Consider the following 20,497-nt stretch of genomic DNA (forward strand, 5'->3'; position numbering starts at 1 on the left):
ATGGAGCCTCCTGTGTTTTAGTTATGGCCATTGCTCCTCATCCTGTCACTGGGCACCACTGAAAAGTGTCTGGCACCATCCTCTTAGCCCTCCTTTGAGATATTTATCCGCATTAATGAGATCCCTCTCAGCCTTCTCTCACCTAACCAGGTCCAGCTCCTGCAGCCTCTCCTCAGTGGAGAGATGCTCCAGATCCCTCATCCCCTTTGTGGCCTCTGCTGGACCCTCTCCTGTATCTCCTCGTCTCTCTTGTCCAGAGGAGCCCAGAACTGGACACAGCACTGCAGGTGTGGCTGAGTAGAGGGGCAGGATCACCTCTCTTGCCCTGCTGGCCACACATTTCCCAATGTAGCCCAGGCTACTTTTCTTGTGTGCAGTATTTTTCCTCTGTCCTAAATTTTAGCATCATTCTAAAGTGATCAGTAAAATTCACCACTCAGTGTTTAATGTAATTTCTGAACACATTACTAGACAGAGAAATACCAAACAGCAACAGGACAGATTTCCTTGGGGATCTTTAGGTATTATTCACCTTTCCATTACAATTATACATCAGCTTTGTAGAGAGTGAGATGGTTCATGTCTGCCATTTTACTAAGAAAAACAATCTGCTAAACAGAAAATGTCAAGGTCTTACCAAAAAAAAATTAATACAACAGGAAATATCAAGAGCTTCTTCTAAGGGTTCAAGGTTGTTAATACTCCAGAGACTCTATGCCATTAGCACATAATATATGAGGTTTGGAAGGGACATTTTAATGCTGTGTTTTATGCAGAAGACATTTCAAACAGATGCCAAAAAATCAACACGAAGATAAAACCTGAGTTTTACATGTTGAGGTTTTAGACCATATCCCACACATTCTCCCTGTCCCTTAAAGATATTTTTACTTAATACATTGAGTACTTTTCAAGCTTTCCTAACCTTGCTTCAGCTTCCTAAGATACTTGGGAATTCTGATAAATCTGCTCTGGTTTCAACAGTCTGTCCACTGACTATTGCACTTCCTAAAACCAGCTTTTGGAGCAATGCTGATAAAATTATCTAAAAAAAAGCCAGGAATAAGTTCTTAACAGCAAGAGCCCTCAGGGAAGTCTGGATGGGCACCACTATACTGGCATAAGGGACCAAGGCACAATATGTAGGGCTGCTTCCCAGACTTTTCCAGTCTGAGGTGATGTGCAGAACATCAGATTGACTTAGCACCTCCTCCTGGGACAAACTCCACCCTCCACTGCAACTAGGCCCAGTCATGTAATTCTATTTTCATGAGCCCAGAGGTCAGTGGCTTTCCTTCACTATTTATGAAGAAAAATATGGAAAATTCAGCGGCTGAAATTGGGAAGCAATTTTCATACACTGTCAAGTGATTTCCTTTCCTCTCCACAAGCTCTCCAGCTTAATTTTTCATTTCTCTGTTCAGCAGTTCAAGCACAAATTTGGAAGTTTTAACAGGAAACATTAATTGATATATGAGACCTTACTATATTCTACTACCTTCTAAAGGAGACTGGAGAAACTGGGAGAACATTTAAAAATGAAATAGAGGATTTTTCTTGTCCAAAATTTCAGAAAAAGCTATCATTGTACTGATTTTGTCATTTGTTAGTACAAATTAAGTCCAAAATAAGATGGATAAAAATAGACCTTCTCCTACTCAGATTGCCCTGAGAGAGTCTTTACCTTTGTGGCATTCACTAAGCGCCTTCTCTGGCAACACTAAAGACAATGGAAACTTTGCTGACGATTTCAAAAGCAAAGACTCGGAGCCAAATTCCCCATGTATAACTTCAGCCTTACAAAACATTCTGCAGAATTATATAAACAGCAATAATTTTACTCAGGAGGCAAGTCTCTACCCCAAAGCAATTATTGTATTTGCCCCAGCAGCCCAGAATTTCTATCACGCATTCATTTTCAGGATGCAAAACAGTACAGTGGGTAAGAAAAAGAGTGTGCAGCTGCAATATAAAAAGCTTTCCCCACCACTGCTGTTTGTTAGATCAACTTTTCAATCCCTCTGCTCTTTGCAGAAATCCCAGTAATTAATCCAGTATTTTATAGCCATGAGATTGCAGCTCTCTTTGGACAATCCCCAGGCATATTTACACATAAATCAGGGGACAGCAGTGACTCTAAGTATGTGCATCAACAAAACACAACAGAATATGCTTCTGTTAGGGAAAAGACTTCCAGGTTCACATACTCACTTGACATACGTTAGCTGGCAGGTTTGCATGTTCCCCTCCCTGCTCCTCTCATCCTCTCCCAGCAATCCCTGTCAGCCTAGGAAAGATCATATTCTACAGGCCTTACTTGTCCAAATCCACAGATCTCTAGAGATATCCAAAATACTACACGTCCCAGATTACTTGTGATACCTAAAGATTTTGTGGTTTGCACATTTTAAGAATAAGTGAAAGTTTTAGCACATGGTAAGGCATTCTTGATTTCAGCTATGAAATAGAAGTGTGTGGTCTTTGTTGTTGGTTTTGTTGTTTCAATCTTTTAGATATTTAATAAATTTGGCAATTCCTAAGTAAAATTTAATTCTCAAATTGTTTTTTGAGATTGTAAAATTAATGATAGACACACTGAAATTAACCTAAAGGAATGGAAATATAAAGAAAAAAACCCATTAAGTCTATCTACTTAGATGAGAGGAATAAATCCAGGGATGCTATTAGAGCTGAAGCTCTCCATCAAAACCTGAGGTTACAAGTCCACTTGCTCTAAATAACAAATCCCTCTCTCCTTTTCAGAATCCTTGGGATCTACTTTCCAGGGAGGGAAAGTGAGTTATTACTTCAAAGCACTGCCATAAGTCACAGTCTTAGCTCTCCACAACAGCTCTACACATGTACATAAGCAGAAATTCATGTCTTGAGTCACTAGTTTAGAAGCTTACAGAGATCCATCACCCACTCAGATTTCCTTTCTGTCAGTGATACTGAGATCCAAAACATCTCTTTGACCCACTTTTCAAAGGGAGCACAGGCAGAGAGCACATCACAAGGAAATTCTTCTGCTTAGTTTACAGGAAGGCTGCAAGTTAGGACAGCAAAAAGATCTATCTCTGCCCCCAAATCCCCCTGATCTTTAAATAGCCCATGAACCTTGAAACAGCAAGGATTTTCTTTCCCCTTCCACTCACAAGCAATTTTATCCTTCTTTTTCCTGGACTTACACACTTGCCTAAGAACAGCAAATAGATGAGGAAGGAGAACTCCATGTGAGGAACATTCACATATGACCCATGAAAGGAGAAGCTTTCACATCTGTCTCTCCCAGGTCCAACACCCTATAACTTGCTGTACTCTGTCCTAAATAACTTTTTAAAAAGTTATTTGACACTGAACTATCCTTAAAAGCTGTCAGGAAACAGACTGATAGAAAGGAGATTGGAAGCAGGTGAGGCTAAACATTGGAGTTATGAAACTGGCTGCTAGATAATTCTGAATTTCCAATGTTTCGGCCCCAGGTAAATAGGACTATAGTCATTAAAACTGTCCCTGACAGATAAAAAGATAGGAGGTAGGGAGGCATACAGGTTTCACAGACAATTTAGAACTTAATCCAGAAGAATGTGAAGCAGATTTCTAAAAGTTAAATACAATGAAAATCCTAGGTACTTATCAGTGCTGATGTTAACACAATATTCACCATGCACAAATAAACAACTTGTACTTTATGTATTAAATTACCCTTTTGTCATCATAATACCTTTACTGAAGATAAATTTACACATAGGTACTTTATTGTATATTTTAAGTCACAAGACAAAAAAGAAATGTGTGAAATAAGAACAATAGCTGTTGAAGTGCTATATCGCGTATTAGAAATATATGCTTGGTTCAGATTTGGAAGAGTTAGACACTGATTAGTTATCCCAACCTTTAGACATTGTTAAAAGTAAGTCATGGAAACTTAAACACCTTCTAGAATACCATCTAAACTTGTACACCCTGGCAGAAGTTGAAGGGTTGCATAAAACATCACAAGTAACACATGCAAGATCAACAAATCAGAACAAGGTCTTTGGAGGCCCAAAATACGAGAACATTCTATAAGGGAGGATCCTCAGTATTCAGCATTTCATATACTGGACTGAATCTTAATTTCCACTGTTCTAATAAACTTAGATTTCTGTGAGTTGTATCATTAGATTATTCGGCTCCAAGTGTGGGATAATTGTTGATTTGGGGTATTACTGTTGATGTAAAACATGAAGGTCTGCTATAAGTTTAACATAAATATACTAAGCTGTTCACTAACGACAGTCCAGAGAAAAATAAAACTATTACAAGTTTTGTAATAAGATCTGAAATGCTTTAACAAGTAAGATTCATTTATCACAGCCTCCTGAAGCTGGATGAAGAAAATTTTTGAAAGTGTACACAACACCTACCATATGAAACATACATTGAGTAACTGTCAACACTCACAAGAACACTGTCCACACTCAGAACTCCAAATTCACCTGATCTCTGTATGGCAGAAACTAAAAACTATGCTCTAATCACTCTGCAGAGATGGAAATTCACTACTGATTGCAGAGAATTTTTCACCAGGTGAAGCCATGCTATGCAGATTTGAAAAATCAACTCACTAACACAAGTTGCTAGTAATGTGAGTTACTAACAGAAACCTAAGTCCCCAATTCCAGTTATCACTTCCTTGCACTGACCTCATTATTTCATGTTGTTTACATTCTGCTGTCTAAAGCAAAATAAGACCTTGATATACATAATAGTAAGACAAAAATATGTTGTAATTCATCAAGGAAATGAAATATGCTTTAATGCAGGATAGCTACCAAATAGCACAGATAAAACTGAAAACCCTAATACCAGGAAAAGCAAATAATGAGATTTTTCTCTACTAAAGGAAATGTGTTTTAACAGTTTAAAGATATTTCTTTTTCTCTTTATAGCATTCGAATTAAATACAACCTTGTGGTATTAATTTACATCTAACAGGACTAAACTCAAACAGAGACTGTATGAAGAAATGGCTCTGGAAATGCCTTTTTTAAAAGATAAGTTCCAGACAAGTAGATAATCCACCAACATGAACCACTCCAGCACTGTTAAAAGCATGAGGGAAGCAAAGTCATAATTAAAAAGAAAAAGAGCAATCTGTGACTTATCTGTTTCTCTATAACATGGATTGCTCCTAAGACTCCCTCTTGGTTAGTACAATACAGATGACAATATCTGTGAATCAAGTTACCTTGAATTACTGACTACATACCTTTATTATTCAAGTCTCAGTATAATTAACACAGCTTTTCCTTTTTCATTCCTGTATAGTCCCAAACAGTTTGCAAGCAGAACGAGGTTGCATTGACTACACCCAGTTTTTAAGCAGCTAAAATCTGACAAAGAGGTAGAATTTGAAGGGGTGGGGGAGAAGAGGTAAAGAACCAGCTCCTCTGTATCACAAGAACAAGGTACTGTACCTTTAAGGAGGAAAAATGGTTCCGTTCTGTTCCAGGCTGAAAAAGAGCTTATTCCTGGTTATAGAGATTACTTACCTAAAACTTCAGTTATTCCTCTCTTTCCCCTCGGGCCAGCCTCTCTTTCACTCTTGGGAGCTTTTACCATTTAAGGTCAATGTTACATCTGGCTCTAGTAACTAAAGCTGAAGCAATTTTTAACTCAGAGTTCCAACAGGCTGCCTAACATTAGAATGAGAGTTTAAATTTAAACTAATTCTTCAGAAAGCTTTTCTTGCCTCAGAGAATTACAGAATTAAAGGCTCTCCTATTCTGGCATAAGTACTCTGGGTACAACATGCTGCAGACATCCCATTAGCATTCTTCAAGTTCAGTGCATATAAGCTCTACTTACTCATTTCTGATTAAAATGGGCAAGTAGGAAGAACAGATGAAACAGTTTACATCATGTTATGTTAACCCTTAGAATTTTTTACTGACACAGATGCTACTATTTTTCATTCCTCTCCCCCTCCCTTTGTTTGGTCAGAAGGAGTCTAAATTAGATCGCAAATAGAAGGCATGTGAACTTTTAAAGAACACTGGCTTCAGTCCAGTCATGGGCTCTGCTCTCCACTCGCAGAGTAGAAATAATTCCCAATGAAGCCCACAGAATTTGCTTGTATCCCATGAGAGAACATAGCTACAAATGAGGCTTGAAGAGGGGAAAGAAACCCAAAACCTTTACCACAGTACATTCAGGTACCTACAGAGCAATCATGTGAATGTGATTCAGAACTCTCAGCTCTAAAACTGACAGAGATCTTACTTCAGCCCTTTAGCAACTATAGACTATTTACTTATGAGTATTACAATTATATCCACGGATCCCTAACTAAGGGTTCTCTAATGCCAAGTGCTGGGAAGTTATTAAATTATTAAATGTAAGAAAGCCAAACCCTGTCCAAAAATCCTTTCACTGAACTGAAGCAAAGACAAGAGAGAAGAAGGTGGGTGATGTTAAAAAACAAACAAACAAAAAAAACCAAACAGCAGCAGATTGCATTTAAAATTACTGGATAGTAATTTGTAAGTTTTGAAGGCGTATATTAGGGCTGTTTTAAGAGAAAGCAGTGAACAACACTAAATGACTGCCTTTTGACAGTAGCTGATAAGAGCAGTAAGGCAGAAACAAATCAAAGGAAAGTAAGAATTTGATGATTTCACTTGGAGAGCACCATAGGGGACTGGTGCATGGCTTGCAGGAGAAATGGGCAAAGATGAGTTGATAGCAACAAAGCACAGAAAATTAGAAGCTGAGCACCTGCTTTGTGCCACGTCATGTTTCGTTTCAGCTGGCACTAGAACAGTCCATTCTTCTACACTTCAAACATTCTTAGTTCCAAAAATCAACACAGTGAAACAAGGCTCTGAAAAACTTGTGTAACATCAGTGCTTAAGTCTGTTCCCCACATAAAGGGAGCAGCTAGGTTTTTCCAGTACTTTTTCCGGTATAGATGTCCTTTGTCCATATACAGTACTTGACACTGTTACTGCCTCTGACAAGGCATTTTAACACACCTCCTTTCATCTTTTTCAATTACTATTTCATTACCCACAAACTCACATTCTGAAATAGCCTCTTGTGACTCAGCACTGTTTCAGTCTTCCATCTAACTATTTGCAGTCACAGAATTTTTACTATCATCTGCAACTCATCATTTTTCAGTTTTATTATCTCAGAATTTCTAGGCCACAAGTGTCAAATGCTTCATTTGTCTACAACAGAAGTTGTATTTCTGTTAAATCTGCTTTCATCCTTTTCAGAGCAATCTTTAAACCCAGTTTGGGCAAGAACAAGTTGTTTACTGTCCTACAGTATTGTCGTCCTCTGGGAAATAAAACTCTTTTGCTGAAGTTGCTTTCTCATTGGTCCAGCATCCTTCAACAACTGTTGGCCAAATTTAGCCCAAATTTCTTAAAGTAATCAGAGTCTCACAATATTTTCAAGTTCCCAGAGAGTTAGTGAAAAAACAGTGCTTATAAAGCAGATTTAAGCTACTGCCCCTACTATGGGGAAAACCTATAGCAGCAGAGTTTCAGTTTTGTTTTGTTTGGCCCCTCCACTTGCAGCCCACCAACATGACCCCTGCTGTCTAGGTAGGATTTAGGGGACACAGAAGGATTCTGGAGGTACTCACAAGAGGAGGAAAACAAAGCTTCCATCAATCTTCTGCTCCTGAAACTGTTTTGTATAGTCTACTCTATAGCTTTGACAGATCCTTTGCCCCGAGATTTGTTTAATATGAATGATTCCAGGCCAAACACAAGTGAAAGCTGCTATCTAAATTATCGAATGACAAAATATTAGCAGCTAAAATTTAATTATTTCAGGTAGATTGTTAAAATTCTATAAAGAAGGTGTAGGAACAGGTACCACATAAAAAAGTCTTTTGTTTGCTTGGTTTTTTTAAGATCTGGTGAGATCTGTTGTTTTGGGTTTTTTTAAACATTCTAATACAGATGGCTTTGCAACTCCCCCATAACATATTGTTGTTGCCAGTATTCCACTACTGTATACCTCTTGGAGAGCATGAAATTATTTTTTATAAGTATCTGAAGTATTTCAGAGTAGCTAGATGCAGTTCTCTGCAGTTACATATGGCTTGGTGGTTATGGGATGTGTGTGCCCCCACCCCACCAGTAGATTCCCATTTCCCTGATTTTCACAGCTCTGTGACCTATGAGAAAGCAGCAGTGCAGGAGTAGAAAATTTTACACAGCAATGTTATGTTACCTGGGTTGGGCTCTTCAAGTTCTAAGATTTTTATTTGTGCCTTTGAGGAGGTGAAAAGCAGCACTAAACACAAGCACTAAAATCCTTGTCATACTGAATCAATGGAGACTTCTGCCTCTCAGGCTGAAGTAGAGGTAAGATTCACACAGGGACTGCATTTTTGGAGCACAACCATTTTCAAGGACAAGCTTTGTCTAGCAACAGCAGAAAAGTGATCTTGCCACAACCTTTGTTTTTTTCTAGTTTTGCCTTTAATTGGGCAATCTGAGCAATGAGAACCTTAGCTCAAATAGCATGTTTGTGTAGAAGTAGTTGTAAGTATCTTCATTTGAGCTTTTGAGAATTCTCATTTTTTTAATATTTATTATTATTGTTACTGCTATATTTGAAGGTTTTATGCTTCAGGACTTAAAGATACCTTGCATTAAAATACTCTTTATTATCCCTCCTGAGCATATGTAATAGCCATCCATAATGGCAAGTCACGATTTCATGCTCCATTTTTTATCCAGTGACTAAAGTATAAAGATTATTCATCAGACAGGCTAAAAATTTGCAGCAGAAGTGCAATTTGCATTTAAAACTGGTGTTCTAGGACATGAGTTTTCATGCTCCATTTTAAAAGCATCTGAAAGGTGTTTTTGTCTGTTAAAACTTCACTTGCATCACAATTAGAACGCATCTCTGTCCACCTCCCAAATAACAATGTGCATTGACAATTTTGTTCATTGAATCATTCTCATCATCTTATTTCTCAACTGTATGGAAAAACTAGTTAGCTGAGTTAAAGTTTATGCCAAATTTTTTCTCTGTCCTTTTGTTTTCTTGGAAAAAAGATTTTTTTCCAAATTTAAATATCTAGTCCTGCATCAGATTTGTGTTTTCAATTGCTTTTCTGGCTTGTATGTTGCTACCATCACAGTACACACAAAAATGAAGTCACCTTCTCTTATCTGATGGCACCCATCATGCAAATCTTATTTATGTATGCAATTCTTATCTGCCAGCTTCATTCAGACAGGAGCTAAAAAACAAAAATAATAATTCTGCTAACTTAATATATTAAACAAAAAAATCCAAGGCAAAAACATGCAATAAAATTTTCCCATCTGGGACTCATTCTGCTGAATATTAAACCCCAAATACAACCCAGAAAAACTGAACTAAAATGTGTGCTGCTTCAAAAGGGTGGTATTACTCAATATCACTTTTCCAGTCAGCTATGCTAGATCATTTACACAAAATGTAACAAACTTTATTAACTTTTAATAATGTTTATGCAGCAGCTTATCTCAATGAGACTTCTGAAAGGCAGGAAATTTGCTTCCAATTTCCTCCAGCAAAAGAGAAGCTTTTCACATGAATCAGAAACGCCAAATTAAAAGAATATGCAGTTGCACAGCCTGTAGGAGGTAAGGACAGGTTTGCTAGAGCCCAGTCATCTTAGAGAAAACATCTCTGTGGACAACAATGGAAAATCAAGTTTGCTTTGATGCCATGATTGAGGTAGAAATGATCTTGTAAACCAGCCCAAGTTAGATGGAAAGATTTGAGACTTTAGGGACAAGGACTCAAAGTGCCTGCGAAACCCCTCCTCATCAAGCCACAAGTCTTTTTATTTACAAAAAACTAACATCTTTCTCAGTCCCAAAATAGCCAGCTAATAATCTCTATATGAGAAACAGGCAGGGGCCAAGAAATAAATGTCAATCTGTTTTCCAGTTTTCATTGCCAGCTGATCAATAAAATGATCCAAAGTGACAAACACAGTTTCAATGCCCAAGTCCTTCTGGACAAATGTTAGTCAAAGTATTTACAGCAATCATTATATTTTCTTTTCCCATATTCATGTCTTTTTTTTTTCTCCTCTTCCCTTTAAGAAAGTGGTTTTAAAAATGGAGTTCCAAATTAGGATGTTTATAATGACTTATGGGAAAGCAAAACAGTGTCAGAAATTTAAACCTTTGTGGGCAAGGAAGTTACTGTTTCCATGCCCTTAAAACCTAGCCTGCCAAAAGCTAAATATAGCAAATATTTTTAGAACACATAGAATTTTCCAAGGTCATGGACACATTTCACTTAATCTAATTAATTGTTTTCTGGGGTTGAGCTTTAATTTCTGTTAATAGCAGTTGAAATCTTAGCATGCCTACAAGCAATACACTAAATACGTTGTTATGTCATTGTCCTGTGTTCTAGGGAAAATCCTTTTGGGAAGATGATGCAATTAAAAGAAAAAGAAGCTGATGGGTTTTGAGGTTTTTTGGGAGGGAGGAATGAAATAAAAAGGGAAAGTTTATCAATCAAAGAAAACCTTCCAGAAGATTTGACAGTCATAGCCATTGGGTAAATAATCATGTGTAGACAGCTTCTCCCATCAGAGTTCATTTTCTGTTCTGATTTTGGGGGTGGTGGCGGTCAGGGGACAAAATGTGATCTACAATAGCAGGATTCCAGAAAAAGAGGAGGGATGAAGTTTTAAAATGATTTTCAGGGCATCTTTTAGGAAAGCTGAAGAGGTTAGTAATTACTATGACTAAGCTGCATCTCACCTCAGTTGTGGGAAATAAGACAGAAATTAAGAATTCCAAAGAATTACAGGCTTCTCATTCCACATGGCTGTACAGACATGTAATAGCATAATCTGGTAATCTGAAGTACAACTGAAGGAGAGTGGTACTGCACACCAATCTAGGCCAAACTGGTAAATGTTATATTTCTTCCTGAGTTCAGAATTCATACTGAATTTGGACTCCCTGCCATATTCCAGTCTAGTGCAAGAGAAATTAAAATATTGCAAGAAGATACTTAAGATTTGCAGGAAAAGGATGCAAGACAGACATTTTTAAGGATTTAAGATGACATTCCCTTGCTGAACTAATCATAAAAAATTGCTAATCTCATGTGAAACTTGATACCAGCATATCTCCTACCCATACTGATCCCGAATGTTTGCACTCAATTAACAGCTCCAGATTTTAAGAATTATTTGCAGGTTGAAGTTTACACTTACCACATGGTAATATTAAACTTCTGAGGAAGCAATGTGGGAAGCTTTTATTAAGTACACTCTAAGTGATTTTCATTCTTAGAGCAAAAAGTAAAAATAAGTGTAAATCCTGATCAGAGACTCATTTTGGTTAACACCTGCTTTCAGTGCTGCAATTTTACACTGTCACTTGTTCTAAAATTTCCCAAAATATGGACAGAAAAGTTATTCCACCTTTAGCAGCAGAATTTTAGAGAAAGGCTTTAGCATACATTTTTGTTGACTGGATTACTGCTGCTGCCAGACTGTTGCAGGGTTCATTGGACGGTTTGTGTTTTTGTACTTTTCCTTAGACAATATTAAGGTAGTGCATTTAAAAAAGGAAAAAAAATATATAATTAGTAGGAATGTCTGTAGATGAAGTTGTCTGTCATTTTCCATTGTAACACTCCACCTTTGCAGTTTAAGATATTTGAGATATGACACAAATGTGATCATTTGGGTTGAAGTGACTGGCTTCAAAATTTTGGTTTTCAGCCAGCATGTTTCAACTGTTTCCAAAATAAAAGGGGGGCAAACTTTGTTATATATACACTATATACGTAAGAACAGTTTTAGAAAATTTTAAAGAAGCTACTTGATTTTCTAGAGAAAAGGGACTGAGTTTGGGACTGCAACATAATTTTTGCTCATCTCTTTGGAAGTATCCAATTTTTAATTTTTTTAAAAGTCTCAAGTAACACATTTCTACTGAGCACATGTCTGCAGTTTCAGAAAACAACAGGAATTGATTATGCATAGTCAGTATCACCATATGCACACAGCTAAATGCTTGTCTGCCTTGAACCTTTGCAAAGCTGGGATTAATAGTCATTTGTTTTACATTTCTGCAGCTTCGCATTGAAGTAGCTGTTGGTGCTTCATTCTTTACCTATGTTTAACAGGATGTATTGCAGTGGGAATTTTTGCCAGATGGCACTTAAAGCACACTGCATTTCTGCCATGCCTCCAGAACTGCCTAAAATACAGTTTTATGATTTGTTGGAAAGATATACCATTATCAATATGGGACTCTAAAGTTACATTTTCTTTACCCGCTCCTTCCACAACCCCTTTTTCATCCTTCCCTCTGAATTAGATTTTAGGCTTTAAATCAGAGGTCTTTTTTACCTCTGATCTAAAGCCTAAAACCTCTTCTCTACATTTGTTCCTGTATTTCAGTCTGATCATATTTTCCTGGTGGGTGTTTATTAACAAAAAGCCAGTGACCTATTTTTCTGTATATCCTCTTCCTAAGATCCTCCTCAAGGTGAATGTCCTAGTTCTAAAAGTCATAAGCTTTGTTCAAAAATGTCAGCAAAATTAGGGATGTTTTGTTGGCTTTAATTGTAAGCAATATTTTCTATTTTTCATCGACTTATTCACAGAATTTAAAAAGCAAATCCTTATCTGTTCTTTCAAATGAAAAGTTAAGCTTAACAGCAGTCTTACACAAAGAAATTTAACACTAAAAGATCTCATAAGTAGATATCTTAACCTACATTTATTTACACATATATATTTATATAAAAATCAATGTCACCTTGTGATATACTGAACTGTCACAAAATGAGACTAACATACCATTACTAGGAAATGTATATTCCAAGATGAATGAAGTCCTACTGCAACAAGGCAGTGAAACACTCATTGGTTCTGTGTTGTAATCACCAGAGCAAGTGATTCTGCTTTTTGAGATTGTATTTGCTTCATTTAAAACACAGAATCTCCACCCACAACAGCTTCAGACCTTTCATTTACCTACTACTCCATAACAGAAAAAAAACCCTAAGACCACCCAGGACAAAACCAAAGCAACTCAAATATTCTTTAGACAACGAATACGTGAGAATGCAGTAACTCTGATGAGATATGAGGCTCCTGGAACTGAGTGAGTTTAACTAAAGGTTGAGGATATTAATTGACCCTGAATCCAGCCACTCCATATTCTGATGCTGCCACTGTAGTGAAGTTGAGCAAGAGAAGAAATTGCCAGTATGATTTATAACTGCTGCACCTCAGAGTGCCATGGTATCATGCTCTGCCTGGCTGTTGTACAGTAAGGCAGCAAAGTTGACAGGTTCCCCAGTACTCCTGCAGGTCCCAGGATGGCAGAGAGTTCACATTCCCTCTTTCTCCCTCCAGTGGGGTTGGAACAGAGTGGAAACACCTATTCTACTTTTGTATGAGAGAGAAAACATGCAGGTTCAAAGTCCCTCCACTTTTTACCTTCTGTCCCCCCAGATGTCCATCAGAACTTCTATCCCCCAGATGTTCATCTGGACTTTTGTCAGAAGGATGAGAACTGCTGGCAGCAGCTCAGCTTCTAAATCTGCTTCCTTCCACACTGAATGGGATTCACACATGTGCTCAGAACCCCTCAGCAGTGAACTATAAGGAATGTAAACAAAGCATAGATAAAAAACCATGCACCATTCCTCTACACAGTGATGGACATAAAGGAGATTTCCCCAGACTGATGTTTTCCTTAGAACAAGCTGCATAGCTTTTACCAGGGAAGGAAGAAAACTATTCAGTATTGCTTCATCATGCTCTCTTGACTGACACCATTGGTTGCATTTGCAGGGAATGGCTTCAGTTAGGAAAAATGACTGTCAGCATTCCTTGTCCCTGGAAATGCTTCCACTGTTTCTGAGTTAATCACATGACTTCACAGTGGTTTAGGTGCTGTCTCTACCTTTCACCAAAGCCATGAATGTTTCCTAGCTGCCTGCATCCTGTTCAAAATCAACTTATCAATCAAATCTTATGACTTCTGCTTTCTGGTTTCCCTTCCCTCTGAAGCCTGGCTGGGGTACAATGCAATTGCATTATTCTTTGAGGGAAACCTGCTGATCTTTTGTTAAAAACAGCCACCAAGGTAACAATCCCTTTCCAGGAATTCTTAGTCCTCTTGGAAAACCATGCAGTTGCAATTTTGAGTAAAAGCAATTATACTTTTTCAAATTGTGGTCCAGAGACCCTCAAAAAAAAGCTGTTCAGCCAGCACATTGAAATCAAAGTGCTGCTTGTTCATTCTGGCATTTGACCCCTCTTTGGGGAAATGCACAGTTGGGTAATACTTTCTGATAAACTTTTTTAAAACTTGTTTTCTATCCTACCTTGATGCCTCTTAAAAAAACCCCAAACTACTATGCTGATTCTGTTTTATTTAAAGACACATTCTCTACATTTACATGTCTTACACTTACTTGTTTCTTTTCCGCTTTTAGTCTCCAAAAACTAGCAGTGCTGCTCAGTCTTGTACCCTTGAATCTAGTCTAGATTGTTGTATCTTCTTAACCAACTCCTCAAAACCTGATTACATCAAAATGGTTTTTGGTATTGGTTTATACAGCTATCCCTGTTTTACTTTCTTTGCAAAAGAAATATGGAATGCTATGTCTGACAAATACATTTTTCCCAATAGATTCAAATGTATTTCTTTTTGGCTATTTTGTAGCCCAAAACACATCTAAAAACACCCTTTAATTTAGGTTTCTCTTTTCACACATGGTTTCTTGCAGTGACTGAGTTTACATCCAACAGAAACAAAGCTCTGAAAACCCTCAGTTAAAAGTAAATAATTGGGAAATATCAGCATGAACTGGGAGCAATTCAGCCTATAGGACAACTAAAGACAGAGAAGCTACTTCAGCTGGAGTAGAGAATATGCACAACTTTGACATCAGGCAATTACAAAAAGTTAAGATGCAAAAACTTATATCAGCTTATCATCTTAAAAATTTCGACATTCAAATCTTAAATGAGGATGTGCAGTGCCATACAACTTTACAAGCTACAGAATTCAGTAAATAGCTGTGGCAAAGCCAATGCTCAGAATAACTTCATCCTTTGCCTTTGATAAGAATGCAGATAAAGCTATATAAATTTAAGCTCTCTATCCAAAGCCTGCTGCCATTCATAGTAAAGAAGCTCCCCATCAAAGAAAAGAGGTAATAAACAGTTGTTTACACAAGTGGTTTGGTGATTAAACTGTTAAATGACCTGACATCCAGGAGGGGGCAAGAAAAACCATGCAAAAGTCACCGTATCAATTTGAATTTTACATGTCAAATTCTATCAGCATTCCTTTGACTTGTGGCACTAAGCCAACAGGAATCCAACTGGAGTGATGCTATTTTTTCAACATGTGCACACATGCATATTAAGTGCAAGTCAATGGAATAGGTAATAATTTTGGGTTTAATAAGAGTTTAATAACTCTTGATATATGCATATTAAGAGTTTCTACAGTAGTATCACTCTGAAAATTGCTGGATCCATAGAACGAGGGGGCTTTTTCTGCTATAGAGTAGATATATTCGCCAAGCTAGGAACAATGGAAAAGGCTGAAATTTCTCAACTGCTCTGACTATAAAAACAGAGCATTAAGAATACTGGCCAGAGTTAGCTAGAGCTGCTAATATTATCCATCTTGGGGATGGTGTTTGGGAGTCATCCTTAAACAGAGGGGAAAAAAGGAGATGGAGTCTCTTGGGAAGAAGTCATGAGTCATGACTGAGTCCACAGAAACAAAGATGAGACTGGTAGAATCTTCACAAAGCTGGACAAAGGAAAACAATAATAGGCAAGGTGAGGAGCAAAAACCTAGTCAGAATAAACTGTACTAAGCTAGATGAACATCATGGTTTAGAAGACAAAAATGACACAGTCACAAACATCTTTCAGCCCCCAGACTGTTTTAGGCAGCTAAGACAAGATATAGACAAAGGAAGATTTTGTTTTGTTTTATTTTTGTTGAAACTGGGTATTTTTCATGCTATTAAGTAAAGTTTCATGTTGTTTTAAGACTCCCTTCTAAAAACAACATCTTCTAGCATATCATTTTTGGAAGACTTGAACCATAGCCTTAAGACAAAGAATCTATGGAGTAATGTGAGGAATCTCTTAGTTACATGTCCTCAAACAAGACAAGCCCCCAAACATTTAGGATGTTTCCTAACAGCTGGGATTTAGATTTCTACTAATGTGAAGCAGCAGCAGAGGAAAAATGCCAGAGCCAAAGGAGGAAAGCATGTCAGTGCATACCAAAATCCTTGGAAGCTGACTGCATGCAAACCCTGTGGGCTCAGGAGCCCAACAAAAGCCTGAGCAAGAAGAGTGTGATCACATTTATGGAACAATTTGTGAGCACAGCTATGTTTAAAGCCTTATAAGCATTAAGTTGTGAGGCACCTCAGCCAAGTATCTATTGTTTGCTAAAACATGCAGGGAATTCCAGTTGATTTCTCAGGCCAAGAAAGAAAAAAAAAAGTAAATTTCAGCATAATTAAAACCAAATATTATAGAAAAACAAAATTATTCCCTCACCAGATCAATACCATGTGAGAAAGAGAATTCAATAAAATAGAAGTACTATTTGAAAAGTTCCAGGATTTCCTCAAAGTTTAGGGTTATTTTCCTTCTAAGAGTGACTTAACAGTTACCTGACATTTTATTATCAAATTTTTGACACTTCAGTCAAATCTAATGATGCCTCTGGACAAAATACAATTCTATATTGGGGTGGTTACCACAGACCACCTTGTGCCCCTTCTCAGTATGGTAAAATTGCCTTGCCTTTTGAGTACACCTTAATTTGCTTGGACACATTGGTAACATATGTTATTACGGGTAAATTTAGTTATATGATGGGTGACAAGGACACTACCCAGCTGCAGGGGAAAAAATTGTAAGATTTTACTTATAGTTTTCATGTTCTGCCCCTCTGCTTATCTAGACCAACCTATAATCCTCAGCATTCCATATGCTGTGTTCTTCTGAGATTTGTCAGGAACACTGTTCTTATAAGTAATTAGGATGTGGCAAAACAAGTACTTGAAAAAATTTTTTTTTTTTTGCTAAACAACTTCTTAAAAGTAGGTGGAAAAAATCCTCAGTAAAACTTAGTTGTAATCAGACAGGAAACTGGGAGCTGTCATCTGTGCTGTCACCAAGGCTAATGGATGTTACTTCTTAGCCAAATCACAGGAACTTTAGAGCAATTCTTCTGACTGTTAGGAGAATTTAACTCTTGCAAGCCTCAAGAACAAGGAGTGGGTAAGAAGGGTTGTTAGCAAATCCATGGTAGGATAAAGACTACAAAGGAGGAATGTTAAGCAAACATTGTTCCCAGGAAAGGACCTGAAGTTATTAGGAAGAGTGATATGCTCATACAAGTTAAAATATTTAACAAACAGGATTTCAGAATGTTTTGTTAATGAAGCATTTAAGGAAAGGGGAGAAAAAAGCCAAAAAAACCCAAAATGCCTTCAGCAATGTAAGAATTAATTATAAGGCAGGAAGAAATCTAAAATCATTGAAATGAGACCCAAATGTGTAGCCCCTAAATGAGATTTTCTGCCCTGAAGATTCATTTTATGTCCTTTAATCATTTCTGAATGATTGGAAAGAAACCCACACTTGTTCTACATTCAAATAATCTAAATATGTAAGAAAGTGCAATTGTAAGAAAGTGAAAAAATTAAACTGAAGAATTAAAATGGTTCTTTCTAGAACCTACTTGATTTTGAACCCATGTGCTGTTTTATCTGGGATAACTGCATGTTTATGCTGCAGGAGCCACTTTATTCCTTTCCCTGTGAAGTCAAAAGTCATTACCTAATTGTTTTTTTAAGTCCTCCTCTGAACCTGTGCAGTCCTGATGCTCTACAACAAACAGAGCTAAGCCATCTTTAAGTGAGATACTGAAGACAGTCCAGGCATTACAATAACTTAATTAGCTCTATGCTGCCTTTGCTGGGCTAGTGCAGCCTCAGTACTGATATGTCACGCTCCAGCCTATGGTGAGCAGGGGCCTTGATTTTATGTACTCTTGCAAGGCAAGGCATCTGAGTGAGCAGCCTGAATTAGCCACTTCAAAAGTTAGTCCTTTTATAATCCTATATTAGCCTATAAAAGTGGAAGTGGTAAAGCAGTGTGTTTACTTGATCTGAACATGTTGATTTATCCAAGTATAAAACTAGAAATTAAATTATCTGTCTCAAATTCAATCTCTTACCTTGCTGAGGTCTCTCTTGTTTCTTTAATCTCCGATGGATTCTTCACATCCAGAGTAACTTCTCTGTTCAAGTTGAGGAGTAGAGGTAATGCAACACTTCAGCTATGACTATTAAACAGGATTTTGCAATTGCATGAGAAATGTTCAAATGGGAAAACTTTGAGAAATGTTTTCATCCTCTGTACAAGCAAGAATATAGCATCTGCATGTCTTCTATATAACTCAGGCAACAATATCCTGGCAACCACATTTCAATGGAACAAATCCAGATAATTAAAATTACTATCTAGCATCCATCTCTTTTTATCATCCCACTTGATAGGCCAGACTTACTCATATGGCAAGTGATGGTCAAAAATCTGCTAGATGTAGTGAAGTGAGATGTTGTCTGTCTCTAAGCTACAGTCTTTAATTTTGTTTGCCATTGCCCATTTAGCTTCTCTTTCACAGCACTATCCTCCTGATAACTTCAAAAATTAACTCTTCTGTTTTGTATGCTGTACTTTGCAGACATCTGCATAGCTCAGTGGATTTCTTTAATACTTCACTAATAACCCTATCAAGCTTTGTCATTTCTGTAAAAAGGCTAAAAGGATTAAATTCACTGCAGCAATAAAACCATTCAGTGCATTACCATCCTCATCATGTCTACTCACTCATTTTAATGGATTCCTAATACCATAAGTCAAAACTTTGGCTTCCACTCTTCTGCAACTGCACAGCCTAATCCCCTTGCAGAAGTCACACTTCTGCTAAATCAGACTGTGAGGCATGAGTTCAGCAATGAAGAGCTCTTGGATTCCCTTTTTTACAGTGGTCATGTGAGCAACTGCTCTGAACTCTATGTTGGTGTCTGAAGATTCCAGCAGTCACACCATTCCTCTGAAAGGGAAAATGATGCAGGATGCTACTCTGCAGCAAAGTACAAATGAATGACTTGTGATCTAGATCATATCTTGGTCAAAACAGACCTCAAACTGACTGTTGTACAAAGCCAAAAAAAAAAGGTATCTTACATTTTGGATTTTGGGTGCAAAAATTTAATGCATCTACATTCAGACTCATTCTCTCTAAGATTTCTTTCTCAGCCTTAGATACCATGCAATGACCTCAGTGCCTGGAAGAGATGCTAGGAAAGATGCTTTAAGGTGACAGGCATAACAGAGGTGGTAGCCTACAGAAATACTTTATGTTTTTTTCCTTGCACTATCACCCCACACTTATCCTCAATTCCCACAGCCTAGCATGCTATAACTACCTCATTCTCTTCCTAAAGTGTAGCAACTTGAGTAATGGAGAGGAAATTTCTGTTCTCACTGCTTGTATCTAAGATTGCTGGTCCTTCCACAATGATCCATTTAAGCAAAGTCAAATGCCCCTGGGAAATTCTTCAGAAAGTAAGAGGGAAAGAAACTAAATCCCTCTTTTAAGAAGGTCAGCTCCTCTTTCCCATTCCCAATCTTACCTTCCTAGCCATAACTGTCTAATTAATAGAGGTTTAAATGCACAAGGTGAAGTGGATTTTATTCCCTTAACTGTGTTTTGCCTGGTTAAGACATGGGCTTAACACGACAGGCCTTGCATAGGAATAAATTTGGCTTTCAAATATGTACAAACCAGAGCCCTGCAAATACACAAATATGCACAATGTTGATTTTTGTTATGGAATCACAAAATATAGCTTTGGAACAGTCTGTCCACACACTTATTCTCTTTTCCTTTTCAAAATTCACCTTGCCAAGAAAGCAAAAATATTTTCCCCTGCTTGATTACATGCTCAATCACTACCAGCTCACATTCTATTGTCCAATTACTGTGCTGAAACTTAAGTTACAAGATCAGGAAAACCTGATAGCATTTTCCACACTTAGAGCAGAAGAGAAAAGCACACACACACCCCTTCTGATGCCCAAGTGGACAAAACACAACATGTGAATAGAAACAAAATACACTGCTATTAGCTTCTGCACAGAGGATGCCCTTTTAGTATTTGGAAAGGGGTAGAATATTTTCATTGTTAATTATGAAGCAGAACAGCTTTTGCTACAGATTCAGAATAGCTTACACAATTTAATCTCTGTAAATACAAGGATTACTTGATATGGCTGGGATGTCTCATCTAAAGAGACTACAATGGCCTAGCAAAAAGAAATAGATGGAAGCTGAATGATTGCTTTTATTTACACTTTTACAAGGCAATCTTGAAATCA

The 20,497-nt window shown here is 37.4% G+C and overlaps 1 protein-coding gene across 11 annotated transcripts in view; it reads right to left on the reverse strand.

Annotated features, from left to right (window-relative positions):
• The window catches only part of IRAG1 (inositol 1,4,5-triphosphate receptor associated 1), a 73,332-nt gene extending 54,828 nt beyond the window's left edge, over positions 1-18,504 (reverse strand). For 4 of the 11 annotated variants that reach the window (XM_071427982.1, XM_071427985.1, XM_071427984.1 and 1 more), the window contains exon 1: positions 5,538-5,847. The gene's annotated coding sequence lies outside the window, so the exon portion shown is untranslated. The other 7 variants (XM_071427976.1, XM_071427979.1, XM_071427981.1 and 4 more) reach the window with 6 other exon arrangements.
• Between the last annotated feature and the right edge of the window lie 1,993 nt (positions 18,505-20,497).

The sequence above is a fragment of the Agelaius tricolor genome, unplaced genomic scaffold, assembly GCF_023055355.1.
Source record: "Agelaius tricolor isolate 1412-34295 unplaced genomic scaffold, bAgeTri1.0.p SCAF_5, whole genome shotgun sequence".
NCBI classification, from domain to species: Eukaryota; Metazoa; Chordata; class Aves; order Passeriformes; family Icteridae; genus Agelaius; species Agelaius tricolor.